At 36.5% G+C, this 16111-nt stretch overlaps 1 protein-coding gene across 6 annotated transcripts in view; it reads right to left on the reverse strand.

Moving 5' to 3' along the window:
• The window catches only part of CTNND2 (catenin delta 2), a 928994-nt gene that overhangs the window by 600112 nt on the left and 312771 nt on the right, over window positions 1-16111 (reverse strand). For 2 of the 6 annotated variants that reach the window (XM_025387611.1, XM_025387609.1), the window contains exon 1: window positions 13207-13478. The exons of 3 other annotated variants lie outside the window; for them this stretch is intronic. The gene's annotated coding sequence lies outside the window, so the exon portion shown is untranslated. Of the gene's footprint in view, window positions 1-13195; window positions 13526-16111 lie in introns of those variants that run through there. One more of the 6 variants, XM_025387610.1, reaches the window with a different exon arrangement.

The following is a 16111-nucleotide window of genomic DNA, read 5'->3' on the forward strand; positions in this document are numbered from 1 at the left end:
AATTCCAATGCAGAATTTCTGTTCAATGATCTTTTTCCATGAATTGCTCACTCGCTCTATCTCTCCCTCCCCTCTACTCTCTGTGTCATCATTGTACATCCTTTGTATAACTAACCTGTTTTAGGAATAATTTTTTCAGAACAGAAATATTTGAGTGACAAAGGATGATGTTTATCCTTTCTTACTCAATGCTCTTTGTTGAAACTTAAACAGCTAAATATCCATATCAATGGAATAATTATACATGCTCTTATCACCAAACATCGTGTACTTGACTTGACCTGGTAACAGCATTTTACTTTGTTGGCCTCTTGTTCTTTCCCGCACAAACTCTTCTGATGGTTTCTGACACACTATCTCTTGCTTTCTTTCACCTCTTCGGCTGACCCTCTCAGTTTCCTCTGTGGCTATCTCTTCCTCTCTTAAGCGACCATTCTCCTTGTGATTCTTATACTTTCTCTGAACAAGCTCATCCATTCCCAAAGACTCAGTGACTAGTTCTTGGTGTTTATCCACTGACATTCATTCCCAAAACCAAGAGGTTCACATCCAAAACCCAAATCAACCAAATCCTACAAACCTACTCCCACTTCTTCATTTTCCTATCTCACAGAATGACAGCATCACTGCCCAAGTTGCCTGATCCACAGATTTGCAAATCTTTCTAGACTCTGTCCTTTCCAGACATATATAACAAATCATCTCTAATCTGCCCATTGAGTGATGCACTAATACCACTTCAGGTTTGACCACAAGTATCTCTTGCCCAGATTCCTAAACTCAGTATCCTAATTAGCCTCTTGCCCTGCTCATACTTGCTTTCCATCTGTTTTCCACAATACAGCCCAAAATTTTCATTAAAAATAACAAATGTGATTATGTTACTCATTTATTTAGAATCTTTTAGTGGATCCTTATTTCCAAAGGATAAAAATTAATTTTTCTTAACATATTGTTATATAAAATGTAGTTAGATATAATATATGCAATTAAATAAGATTTAAAAATTATATATGAATATGTAATTAATTTTAAAAGGTTACTTGTTACAGTACAGTTATATTAGAAGATGACAGCATCTTCAAAGATACGCTCCCTTTATTGGCCACCAAGAAATGTATGTAAAACTTTGCAGAGTGAGGAAGAACACTGTTCTGACTTTTCAGAAAATATCAGCAGATACTTGATTTCTATCAACCTCGCTGCAAAGTCCTCTGTCCAAATTGTGAAATCTACATTAAAAAAAAAAACTCAGTCATAAAATTGACACTTTCAGATATTTTTATACTACATCATTGCATGGCAGAACAATCCATTTTCTCATCATTTACCTCTTTTCTAGCAGAATAATCTGTTTTCTCATAATTTACCTTCTTCCTAACATAAAATGTTCTAATGAATTTCAGAGTTCAGTAGCTGTTTGAGAGTTGAACGTCTGTCAGTATTTCAAGACTACGAAAAGTTTCCAGTCTCTTTGGTGGCTGAAGAATTCCCAGTGAGTTATCTAATTTGACCACTGGAAATCAACATTTGCCCCCAACAATATGGTGGTACTACTGCTGAATTTCTCTTCAATACCCACAATATCAGAGTTTTCTGGTGCATACATGAAATGCCAAGAGAGTGCCACCTTTTCACTAACAACGACCACAGGTTTGTATTGAGCCTTTCACACTTTACCTGGCAGCTAATCGCAAGTTCCAATTATTTTTGACTTATCATTATGTTTTATTTCAAAGCAAGAATGACACTGTCTTCTTCATCGAAATCTCTAGTATCCTATCACATATTAGGTATCAAATCAACATGTACGGAATAAATAAGTAAAATAGCAGTACGGCAACAGACGCTTATGTGGAAAGCATTCTGCAAGGTGCTGAATGACGCAGTCAGGGAAGATATGAGCATAAAATTAATTCAGGTGTGGATCCTGTGGACAGTTCTAAGTCTAGTAAAATAGTTGAAATCGACGCATCATTAAATAGAATGAAAAGTAAAGCTAAATTGTAATGAGATACAAATGAATTTCAAAGATGACTTTCTCTTAGAAATGATGGAAGGGTGTGAGGAGAAGGAGGGCAATGTCACATGCAGGAACTAGTATTTGAGACGGACAATGGGAGGTTATTATTTGACCGTGTGAAAGAGATGTCACTCCAGACTCAGCAGCAGGAATTTCAGCACAGACATTGACAAATACTGAATGTGTGTGCATGTGTTTCAGAGAGCAATTAGATTCCATCTGATGGGAGATTAGGGGCAAATTTACTATCAGGCAAATTACGTTGGAAGTTTGACATAAGTAAAAGGTTGATATTCAGCAATGATCCTGATTTTCCTCATTTACTGAATTTGATGCCCCATCTCGTCTATTTCCATATTCCAAATAAGAAACCCTTCGAAATTTTATGGAACTCGTGTTTCACTGACAAGAAAATAGTTAATAAAATTTAACTATGTTTTTGACATTTGAGGGTCAATAATGTAAACATGGATCTTGCACTATATTGCACTGCAAGGATGTTAGTTTGCTGGTCCCTGTCAACTGTAGAGCTTTTTCATAATTAGGTGAACACAATAAAGTCCACTTGGGTTGCGGACACCAGTAGATATGCGCTCTTAGAGTCAAAAAAAAAAAAAAAAAAAAAAACAGTCTCAGTTTTTTCTGCTTCATTTATGTTGCTGACATTTTTTTTCCACCCATTTCAAGTGTTATTTTTCATAGCTCCTGTTCCTCATTGCCTCTAGAGTGGATTTTAATTGTTGCTGACACATCCACTGTTGATTGAGGGGACAGAGATTACCATAAGGCTGACATCAGGTAAGAGGGAGTTATTAAAATTGTACCCTAACGTAACAGCATAATAGTTTTATTATTTGCATAATAACAGTCATATTGTTACTCTATTTTTTCTTCACAATGACCCAAAAACTGATTTAGGACATAAAGTATAATCTATTTGTGTAAAGAGTAGTGAATTGGGCCAGGTACAGTGGCTCACGGCTGTAATCCTAGCAGTTTGGGAGGCTGAGGAGGGCAGATCACAAGGTCAGGAGTTCGAGACCAGCCTGGCCAGCATGGTGAAACCCTGTCTCTACTAAAAATACCAAAATTCGCCAGGTATGGTGGCAGGCCCCTGTAGTACCAGCTACTCGGGAGGCTGAGGCAGGAGAATCGCTTGAACCCAGGAGGTGGAAGTTGCAGTGAGCTGAGATCGTGCCACTGCACTCCAGCCTGGGTGACAGAGGGAGACTCCATCACAAAAAATAAATAAATAATAAAAAGAGTAGTGAACTGGCAATCACACAGGTAAAGTGAACTGGCAGTCAGAGAGGTTAAGTGAATAATTCAGGATCACTCAGTTAGTGGGATAGCAGAGGCAATAAAGAGATAGCTGGCCCACTGGTCTTTCCTATTCTTGATAAGGTATACAATATATGCATGCATGTCAACACTTTTGTTTCATTTGAGAAATATATTTTCCTGCTGCTTAGGAAGTAATATATTCAAAACATGAACATTCTCATATTAACTTGTTTAAATCCATTTGGGACAACAGGATTGATTTTACTGTTCATTTCTTACAATACTGTGCATTCAATTAAATACTCTCTTTACTAAAGCAGTTTAATGATTTGAACATTTCAGTGTGATCCGTTCTCAGATCAACTTCAAAAGATTGAATTTAAACCTGTCTTCAAGCTGTGAAGGTTTTAGTTCCTTTCCTTTTTTTTTTTTCTTTTTAAAATTCCTCTGCTGGGAAAGAATTAAGTACAGCCTAGCAAAGGATAGATCCATATTTGCATCCTGCTAATCAAAAAAGAACTTGTAAGAATGTAGCAGTGATAAATGTACTGCCGTTGAAATCGTTTATATAAGTTGGAGCAAAATGAACTGTGACCAACAGATTCCTTCCACAGCCATCACCCATCTACATTGCTCCAATGTGCGGAAGCGTCTTAATGGATGTGCATTATCAAGTTTGCAGGCTTATTTTCAGTCATAAGGAAGAGTGTACCAGATGCTCTTGGTACACTGAATTTGTCACACCGTAGACAAGCTAATATCATTATGTGAGACCACAGGGGAAAAAATAAAAGATTCACATTTAATCCATATTAACTACCAGGAGACCCATCAAGGCAGTTGGGCTGGCTCATGATACAGCAGCTTCTAGCAAATTAGCAGCCCATAACAACTTAGTTATAATGAGCTGCAAGATCTTACACCATAAGCTCAACTCCATTAAACCAAATTCAAGCACATGAATTCATGTACAAAGTATAACCTTAACATCTGTCTGTGCTTAGCCAACATTTTGTTTATGCCTTTTTAGGAACAACCAAATTATCTTTGTGTCCCCTTAAACTAGGGACTTATAATTTCCATCAACTGCAGTTTTACCTGATAGGGCCGGGCTGATCACCACTGGCCTCCCTGGCTGTGGTGTCCAGCAGCAAGCTATGCATCATCCTGGCAGCTGTTCCCTACATATTGGGCCAAATTTTTTCCCAAACAATTTTCCCTTGCTATTCAAGTGGGAAAAGCAATAGGCTACTCAGAAATTAGACAGTCAACAAAGCATGCATATCTAATAAATACTGTAGACCCTTGTATTTAGTTAAACCCAATGAGTTAAATCCTATCCTACTCTACTCAGCATGGAGAAGATGTTTTCATAAACTTAGGCCATTTTTTTTTCCCCCAAAAAGCAATGTCCTCCTTCTTTTCCCATAGTGGATTGACTACTCTTTAGGGACTCAGGAAATAATATCACCATTATTATAATAGTTATTTTTGTTTTACAGATGGAGAAACAGAGAGATAGACTACCCATGGTTAACCAGTTGCTAAGTGAGGAAACAGATATTCAGTATATAATTTAAGGTATTTTCCATGGAGTTTTATGTAAAGAATGAATACATATTTATGGGAATAATCTAACTTTCTTATTATTTTTCTGTCTTAAACAACAAGGGTACATTATTCACTTCGGCAGTGTTTTCAAATTTCGCATCTTACCTGCAGAAACCTTAGCATGCAGAAAAATGGGTAATGCGTATATCATTATGTCTTTTCTAGAATTTTACATATCAAAACCTGATCTAGTTCTTTAATCAATCTAGGTACAACGTCTTAAAGTCTCATACAATTTTATATGTGAATGGGATCTAGAAAGTCATTTTATTCATCATCCTTCTCTTTCAAGAGCCAGCCTTTCCAGCAGTTTCTCAGTGAAAGTTGACAAGAAAAGCAGTTCAAACCCCAATGCATACCATTCCATGGAAGGATAGCTCTGGTAATCAAATTCATAGTATGGTTTCTTATAAAAATAAAATGATTCTACCTTCTGTTCTAGTTCTGTCTTCTAATTTACCAAAGCATGAGACTGACTTTTTCACTGACATAGTAGACTTTGAAAAACCACATCTTCTCTTTTGTAATTCAAACAGGGGTAGTTTAGAGGTTACGTCATTGTTTTCAGAAGCCCCCTCCTCCTCCTCTGCCCACACCTTTGCATTACCCTCTTGTTTTCGATTCCCTCTTCCACAACTCAAAACACCCAACAGTTTATACATGATTTCACATATGGTCTAAAAGTATCTCTTTTCTTGTAACTTTGAAATCAAACTTCCAATAATATAATTTAAGGTTACAGTAGCTTTCTTCCCATTATGAAACAGCTGTTTTATAGGAAACCTGAATTCAACTACAAGTAATTATTTTTCTTCTGAACCCCTGTCAAACCAGACTTACCTACACTACAGACTCTTCAATGATAACACTGAACCTGCAGACAAGGTGGGGCGTGTATCCCAAATTTTTATTTTTTTATCTCATATTTTTCAGCATTTTATGGTCTTCTTGAAACAGAATTCTGTATCAAACATATGCATATTTTCTTAGCCCTGTGTAACCTGAAAATTCTATAGCTTGCTATAAAGACATTAGTCCATCTTTGATTATAGTGTTGAATACAAAGTACAGAGCTCAATTATTTGCCACAGACTCTTTTTCAGGTTGATAGTGATCCATTAAACAGCATATCCAAAGGGATATATAAACATATGTCTACCGTATGTCATCAGCATACACAGATCAGCAAACACCTTGGATTGTTTTCCAGCCCCTGGATGGATTGCACTGTGATGTCAACATTATCTTATTGGCTCCCTCTCTGCAGAATCGCTGGTGGTGACGGACTCATTTGCAAACCAACAGCGATCATTCAAAATTATACAACTGTCATCTTTGGTTCACCCCCAACTCCAGTAATAATCAAGACAGAGGGTCTTACAAGGATAAACGCCTAAGCTTCATAAATTACCTATTTCTCATATCTCGGGTTTCATATTTGATTGTTAACTTCCTTACAATATGCTCAGTGATGCAGCTTAGCTAGTAGGGCACCAGTTGCTTCTGAAGAGGGGTATGGGAAGGGAAGGTTTGAACTTATGTTTAAATGTACTGTTCTCAGTTTTAGTTTTTATTATATTTTTCTAACATAAATGTCAGTACAGTAGTATTTGTATCATGTATAAATAAATGAGTATATAATAGATGTTCTTACTCAGAAGACTTTTACTGAGCAAGGAGTGAGATTAACAAAGGATGGAAACCAGTGGATGAGACACTCCCACAGAATAGGCCAGGGACTCAAGTGAGAGTCCATTTCTGCTAATCTGGTCTGCATTACAGCTAGAGTCTACCCTAACCTGGCACTGGGAAGCCCCTGTATGAGAGACAATAAATTCCTACTCATTTGGAAGGGATCACAGAATTGAAGCTTTTAATTTTGCAGTTATGGAAATTGAAGTGGAGAGAGATTAAGTGACTAAAATGAGCAGCTTTAAAGCCCTTTTGGGACATACCAGGGAAAAGAAAATGAAATGAAATGAAGTTCACATCAGAGTGGGACCTGATTCTATTCTATTGTTCTTTCCCAGTTAGGAAATAAACAAACCAAAAACTAAACAATGAAAGAAAAGAAAAAGAAGGAAACGGAGAATGAGAGTCACTGAACTACACCTTTCGGCACCTCACAAATGCTGATACATGTTCTGTTGAGAGCATTAAGCACACTGAAGTAACGGCAGTGCATACCTCGTGCAGAATATTCATCTTGTAACTTTAAATTCCTTCAGCATTCAGCCTTCAAAAATTGTGACTATCCACCTTCTCTAAGATAAATAATATCAACACATCTTCAAAAAATAAAGGTTTACATATAGAAATATTCAGTCCTAATCTTGCTCCAGTAAAATATTCTACAGATGAAAGAGGAAGACATCACACACTTCATAGACAGCATTACATGGAGCCTGGACCACAGTGATAAGAAGGTTGCTACTGTTACTCTGAGAAAGTTATATTCAAAACACATGCATCTTTTCTTAGAATTATACAATTGGAATGCATTGGTGCCAGCACAGAAAACAGCCTCTGACCACCAATCTCATATTGCTTCCTCTACACTACAACGAAGGGGCCTATTTCATACCTGGTTAAATACACTAAGAATTTTGTATCTAGTGAAAACGTTTTCTCAAAGTTTCTCAAGACATGAATGCTATTTTTAAGCAAGGCTGATGAAGTTTTTCTGGCTTCCTTCTAAAAATGAATGTAAACAGTAAGCTCTTATATAAAATTGACAGGGATAGACTCACTTGCCCTCCTTAGGATGGGTGTAGCCTCTATGCAACCATAATGCAACTGAGTGAGGAAGCTGCATTTATAACAGTTGCCCTGGGAATTCGGACACCAGTAGTTCCCATGGTATCCACCATCATTCTGAGCTCCAGGCTGCTCAGTGGGTCAAAAAGGTTTTTGTAAGGGAAAAGTGCCTGGACCACCTGAATGGAGGTAAATCACAAAACAAAACAGAAGGGGCGTATGCAGTGAGAGGGGTCTATGAACAGGCAGAAATCTAGGAGGGTTTTCTAAAATCTAACTGAGATGCTTAAATTGAGCAATACCCATGGACAGAAGAAGGCTGAAGGAGGGAGGGTCTGCTTCAGTTAAGTACACGTGGGTGCAAAATCCTGTGCTCATTTAATTTTGTGATCTCAGAAATACCATGTAATGGAATAATTAGTGTAAATTTTCACATCAGTCATACTGGGATAATATCTAACACGTAGGGACACTGTGAAGATTTAATGAGATATTATAGGTAAATAATCAAGAGCACACTGGATGTGCAAAATAATTTTATTGATTTTTGTTTCAGAATAATAACAAAATTAATGGAGAGGTCAGGTTGATAAATTTTTAAATAAAGAAATGTAAATTTCCTATTTAATTCTACATACCCAGAGATAAAATAAGCTCCTAAATGGAATATGCAAGACATCTGGTCAATATGTATGCACTCTATTTGCCAAATACATGCCCAAACATACCAGCGTCTACAAACTAAAGTCAGGGCCAGGGCAGCACCTCAGGGTTACGTCTGATTCTACAGACACAGCCTCACAATTAACTGAAAGTCTCCCTTTTTAATTCTTTTTCATCTCCACCTCTGTTTTTACGGTTTCCAATTTTTGGAAGAAGTACTCCACGATAATGTGGGTGCAGTTAATCCCCCACCTCGGCAAGTAAATTTAATTACATTTAACATTTCAACACTGAATATAGTATCTCTTGAAGAGACTATTAATGCTGATGAAAATTACCAGACATTGGTTCAGAAGAGCATGGGGGCTTGAAATGAACTGAAGCAGATAAAATTCATGAAGAAGGAACGTGTGACTAATGCGAAAGCTATGCAATAAATAACCATCTTCAGAGTTGCTCTCCTTGTAGGAACACGTATGCAAATGTTACTCTATACATGCAAAACAGTAGTGGAGGCGGAACGGGTGCAGAAAGACTCTAATAATCGTTTTGCCTTGTACTAAAACAACTAGACAGTTGACCAACACTTAAAATTAGTTTTTGTTTTCTCTCTTTCTCTCTCTCTCTTTCTGTCTCTCTCTCTCTATATATATATACACATATTTTTTTTTTGGGTGGGGGCGGGGGGGAAGCTAGTATTGTTTAAAGTCACAGACTAACTCAGTATTTTTTATTCCTAGAAGAAGGAACTCCCATAACGTTGAAAAATATTTACACACTGGAGAAGGTCACAATGTAATTAGCCACAATGCAGTATTTATTACATTCCTAGAGCTTACAGAGTTGATTTTTTAAATCATATGTGCTGAGTTTAATTAAACATGTCAAAGGTAGGATGAACTTCATGGGATAGAAGCAGGTAATTTGATTCAAAAATGACAAAAACACACCCACTTTTGCTCTGTTTTCCAGTAAGCTAGTATTAGATATGGCCAAATAATATCACCATGCACGTGATTAGTACTGATTGGTAATTCTTAGGACCGTAAAGATACATTTTGTTTTCTGAATAAAACTTGATCAGAGCTGCTGACTATGATTCCATAAAAAAAAAAATCCAGGCCACTGAATCATTTTTCTCATGCTAATAGAGGATAGAAACATAACGAAATACATGATTTAGTATTTTAGAAATTATACATACTTCTTTACGTGTTCTTTGTTGAAAACATACTTTGGAGGAAATGCAGACAAATCACAAAACCTTCGGGAGAGCTGAGGTATTACAATAATGGCCATGCTTTTCCCACTGGAAGGAAGGAGCAGGCAGAGCCCACAGAAGTCGAAGGCATTTGTGACATTTCCACAGCTGGAGGGTGGTAACAGGAGACAAGATTTAAGGTTGTTTCACTTAGAGTCTGTCTGATATAATATACCATGCCATAGAAGGGATTTCTCAGGTCTTATTCTGCTCCGATGCAGAATAAGAAGGGTGTTGGAACATAAGCAATTGTGAATCTGCTGCCTGTAACTCACCACTTCTCTCCTACTTAAGACAGAATAAGTGGTTGCAAGTGATAACTTTCAATACTCACTACTGCATCCATTTTGCTTTTTTAATCAGGGGAAAAAGAACACTATATATTTGATGCTAGAAAAAAATGTATGTGTATACACACACACTATCTATATACATACACACGTATATATAATATATCTATATCAGATTCTCATTTGTTTGTTCAATACCAGGCACAGTCTAAGTGCTAGAAATGCATCAATGAAAAAAGTCAGACAAAAACCCCTGCCCTCATGAAGTTTGCATTCTAATGGAGAAAACAGTGAACCAAATAAACAGATTACATAGAGGTACCTGTGGTAAAGGCAATTAAAAAAAAGTAATTCAGGAAAATAAGATGATGGGGAGACAATTTAAGTAGAATAATTGAGAACGACATCATTGACAAGGTGACATTACAGAAAAGATGGGAAAGAATGAGGAGGTGAGGCGTATGTATGTCTGGGCTGGGAGGTGGGGAGAAAGGAGGGGCTAGGATGGTGTTTCAAGCAAAGTCAACAGAAAATGCAAAATCTAAGTTCTGGGGGCATGTTCTAGGAGAGGTGAGGAGTCCCCTGTGCAGGAGCAAAAAGTGAGAGGAGGAAACAATCTTGGGAGGCGTGGGAGGGCTGGGTGGCAGGTGGCAGAGCACAGCGGCCCTTGTTGGCTACCGTAGGGACTTCCACTCTGCATAGAGTAGAAACATGATAGGATTTACATTTTCATAGGATTCCTTTGCCTGCTATTCAAAAATAATCTTTATATTCATTTATTAAAGGTTATTTTGTGTGTCACTTAATATTTATTCATCTCAGATACATGGGGAGGACCTAATACATTTAAATGCATCATATAAGCTATCGCACTGTTCATGCTCTCCTTGGCCATGGCACCAGCACAGCGGTTACTTTACTACATCCCAGGTACTAGTTCTCACATCTGCATCCCACCAGACTTTTTAGTTCTTGATCCCTAGGGAACATCTCTTCCATTTTTGTATGTGGTAATTCAATATTTAGAACAGAGGAAGGACTCAAAAAAAATTGTTGAATGCAAGATGTTTTGAATGCAAAATATAAGACTTCTAAAATAGCCACAAAACACAACTCTAAATCAGAATTCACATGTTAATAAGGTACTTGTGGAAACACAAACATACATCGTTGTTCCCACACCATTCCAACTGGAACTTTTGGTCAGACTTATTAGCTAGGATTCTCCAATGTGGCCATTATCATCATATAAGAGTTGAACCAGATCTGGAATTGTCTGGACAAATAAATACACATATATTTAACAATGAAAATTCTTTTTCTTTATGGTGTGGATAAAATTTATGAGTAAAATGGGCAAATATATATTTTTAAACAATTGAAACTTATTTTTTGTTAATTATGCAGATACAATTCATGAGTAAAACACTCCAGAAAAGATTTTGTAACATGGCATTAGAAAATTCTCACAATTTTTTTTATCACACATTTGACTCTCTGCTTTTGTTTAAAATGCCACCTAAAGAGTCTACTTAGTACATTTTCAGATATATCCACATAAAAAAAATTTTAAGTGTTCAAATTTAAAATACTTACATTCTGAAATATAAGGGAATGGGCAATCAGAATCATAGCATCCAATGAGTTAACTTAATTGTGTTTTTAAACTCTTTATTTGGATCACATGCAAATACTGTTTGAAGTTGAAGACTTAATGTCATGTAAATCTATTAGATTGATTTACAGAAAGTATGAGCACCCAAACACTGTATTCCTAAGGTGAGACTTCATAGTCATTTACTTTTATAGTTCAGCAATATTATTAAATTACAGTCAATATGGAAAACACTTCCAAAGGTCAAAGTTCTCTTAAATCACTTTCTAAATCCATACCATTGAGACTGACTTTCACGCCTTAAAAATAAAAAGACTTCTTAGCTTTAAGACGATAAACATAAACTTTTACATTTATTTAATAATTAGTTGAAATGAAATATTTAATAAGTGATGCTCTCAGAGTAATATATGCCTTCCTTCATTAATTTCTTTAAAATAAAAATATCCATGGCTAGGCAATTAATATATTAAAACATGAAAATATGTTTCTGATAAAATTAAATCATTTTTAAGTTAACATGGTCATTCTTCTAATTAGTTTATAACTTAGTCATTGAAATTTCAAATAATATTAATCAAACATAAGTTTTTTCTGATGTTTGTCAAAATTAAGGTGAAAATCATTTTCTCTCACTATTATTATCCATTTGAAAAAACTTTAAGTTTAAAGATAAATACTTAAAGACTTTTTAATAAAGGCTTTATAAATACTAAAGAATCTCTGAGGCATTCCATTTTACTGCACTCACAATTCTACAAGGTACAGCTATCTTAAATATATAGCAATCTAAAATATAATTCCATAGATTGTCATTTTATTCAATCACTGGTTTCAAAACATCAATTTGTTTCTTTAATCTGTTGGGTATCTCAAATATATATTTTTTAGCTACAGTGGTGGCACAGGTGAAATCTATGAAGTCATTGTAAATTTTGGGCAACAATTTTCTCAATGAGTTATTTGAATAAAAGCAATCTGGAAACACTTGGTAAAGGTTTTCTATAATTAAGGGGTGTGTGCATCTTATTTACACCTGCACCATTTAGAGTGATCAAAACATGTAATTATTGTATTCTAGTTCTAGTATAAACTTATCACTGAGAAGCAAATAATTTCTGCCAAAAAGAGAAAGCTATGCAACAAGTTAGTTGCCCAGTATATTGAATTTTTGGCTACTTTACATGGTGATGCTAGTTGGGTGATTTTTTTTCCTTTACTCTCCATGAATAATTTCTTTCTGGATGGGGTTATTCCTTTAATTGTGCATCAAAGGGAAAAAAAAGACCTACAATTTCCAAATTAACTCTTACTTAATTCTCACAGAATTGTAAGTGATTATTTACATGGATAATCATAACTTTCATAAAATCTAAAGTATATATCTATGACACATGAAGTCTCACTAAAAGCAATAATTAAATGGTTATAATGGTTAGTTAATAGAGAAATGGCCCAGGAATTCTTACACCCACTTTCTGTTTAATTTGGTTATTTGGCTTTACAATTTCAATGTTCAGATGCTGAATAAATTGATAACTGTGAGGTCAGAAATAAATTCTTACCATATTTTCTACACATAACTTTAACCTGCATTTTTAAAACTTTAGTTAAAATGATCACAAAAACAACATTCATAATGAAAGCACTGAAAAACCAAATACAGTTAGTTTTCACTTTTTGTCTTTTACCTTTGCTGTACGTTTTGAAATAAATGGTCCTTAAATACTTGAAAACTGTAGTCTAGGCAAACAAGACGACTAGTCCCAAAGACGAAGGGTTACTCTTCCCTCCTTCCCCGGGCTGTGGAGCGGGCGGTTCCTGGCATCCTACCCACCTCCTCCTGCCTCCTGCACCATGGCTAAAAGGAACCACAGAGCAGCTCAAAAACCGAGAAGGGAGGGAAGAACAGCCTCAAAAAAGTCAGGAGGCTGAATTATCCTATGGTAATTTCTGCTTTCACTGGCAAACAGTTTAAGAGAAAGCAAAGCAAGACATATCAGAGATACCACAAGCCCAGTGGTTGCTGTCTTAAAAGAGAAAAGAATAGAGTTCAGACAGGCACAAAGGTCTCCATGGCAACAGTGAATTTAGACCCCCATTGGCATTATTTATGCAACATTTCATCACAAAAGGACCCTCCCACTAGCCTGCCTGGCAAATTCTAGTTTTCTAATCTTCCTTTGCCTTGAATGTATCTGGATTCTTAGCTATCTGCATGTTCACATTAAAACACATACACACACACAGACAAGACAACAACAAAACAACAAAAGATCATGAAATGATTATCAAACTCAAAGCAGACTTTATTTCCTTGATTAATTAAAAAGCAAGAGGCAGATTCAAGATTGTTTAGAGTTCATATTCAAAGCCAGTCCCCTTTTGGTTTCAAAGATGAACAGCTGTTCAAAAAATAAGTTTATTCAAATTATTTGGTTTTTTGAAACAGATTACAATTCAAAGAGAGTACAAAATGGCAAAATGTAACCAACCCAAAAGGCTCACAGGAAAGAGAACTTGCTAGATATGGACTTTGAAGCTAAATTTTATATAATGATATCCATCCCCACCCACTCCCAGCTATTATAGTACCTCAAACAACTCCCTTTGAGTCTTTTACCTGATTCTTTCTATTATAGCCACAGCTTCCAAAAACATAAATTCCGCAAAGTATTTTAAGCACATTTTATTGACCTGTGTACCAAATGCATCCCAGGTCCACATTTTATAATTAGATGACCTGGGACAAGTTATTTAACACAGAGGAAATGCCCCAGTGGAATTAGGTTGCTGTGAGTACTAACTAGATGATATCTGCAGAAGTACTTTCTTCAATTCTAAAACAATATACAAATGTAAATGGTTAGGATAATATTTGATGGCATTGAAAGGAAACACTAGTCTACATTTGACAAGGGCTGTATTTAGTATTAGTTCAGATAAGAATTAAACAAGGTGACTTCTTAAAAATAAGATTTTGTAATTTTTTTTTTTTTTTGAGACAGAGTCTTGCTCTGTCGCCCAGGCTGGAGTGCAGTGGTGCGATCTCTGCTCATTGCAAGCTCCGCCTCCCGGGTTTACGCCATTCTCCTGCTTCAGCCTCCCGAGTAGCTGGGACTACAGGCGCCCGCCACCACGCCCAGCTAGTTTTTTTTGTATTTTTAGTAGAGACGGGGTTTCACTCTGTTAGCCAGGATGGTCTCCATCTTCTGAGCTCGTGATCCGCCCACCTAGGCCTCCCAAAGTGCTGGGATTACAGGCGTGAGCCACCGCGCCCAGCCCTGTAAATTTTTTTTTAAAACATACAAGATTATTAAAAATTCAGAGTACATACTTTGTTAAAGTACCAGGTAGTCCTTATTCCATATACTTCCAGCATCAAATCCATTCTCCTTTTTGTAAGGTCCTCTGAGCTGGCCGCACCATGGTCAAGCCATCATGACATTCCCCTGCCCTTGTGATAATGTACTTCGTGATATTCCCCCGCCCTTGTAAAAGTACTTTGTAGGATACACCCTCCCTGCCCTTGTGAATGTGCTTTGTAGGATATATCCTCCCTGCCCTTGAGAAAGCACTTTGTAACATCCATTCCCTGCCCTCAAAACAATTGCTCCTAAGTCTGCCACCTATCCCAAACCTATAAACTAAAGATAATCCCACCACCCTTTGCTGACACCTTTCTCGGACTCAGCCCACTTGCACCCAAGTGAATAAATAGCCTTGTTGCTCACATTAAACCTGCTCAGGTGATCTCTTACAGGAACGCACTTAACACATTTTATACGATTGCTTGTCTAGACCTAGAGTCTTTATTCACCTTTACTTAGGTATTGACACTATGTTGGCTTTAAGGCAATTTTGCAAGAAAGTTCACAGGTGCCTGTCTTTCCTGTTAATACATGTTTAGGAGGATTTTCCATTACCTGTAAGGCACACAAATGTCCCCATTTACAATGGGGTTACACAGGGTTACAATGTCCCCATGTAACCCTCAGAGGCATTTTTCACCTAGAATGGAATGTTCGTGGTGCCTCCATTAGCACAGCTCACCATCATTCTCTGTGAAGGTATCGCTGGAATTGTGCCCCACTTAGAAGGTTATACAACTTTGGGATCACAGTTTTCCTCACTCACAATTTGGAAGAAATCATTCAGTTACCTCTGACACTGAAAACTGCAGAATAGAATTAAAAAGCCAGATTGATATATCGCTCTTGTAAGAAAATTACTTTCCCAGGTGAGAACTATTGTAAAAATAACAACCCATATATTAGCTCCTGGTTATCTCTCTTCCACATCTATTGCCTTTTTTTTTTCTCTCTCTCTCTCTTCTGTTTTATTTCCTCACACCAGTTCTGTTTATTTCTGTACTGTCTGCTTGATGCTTCTAACATGGTTTCATTTCAGCAATAGTTTTCTTTTTCTTTTTTTCTTTATTTTTGAATAATCTTTGCCAGCTCATTTGTTACTCCTTTCAGGCCTCCTCTATCGTATAATGATTTCTTTTTTTTCATTTTTGTTCATAATTTTAAACTTCTTTAAGATATAAAAAATGGTTAACTTTCTCTTACATCTCCTGAGGGTAATTTTATGTTTCTGCAGTT

Source organism: Theropithecus gelada, chromosome 6, assembly GCF_003255815.1.
Source record: "Theropithecus gelada isolate Dixy chromosome 6, Tgel_1.0, whole genome shotgun sequence".
NCBI classification, from domain to species: Eukaryota; Metazoa; Chordata; class Mammalia; order Primates; family Cercopithecidae; genus Theropithecus; species Theropithecus gelada.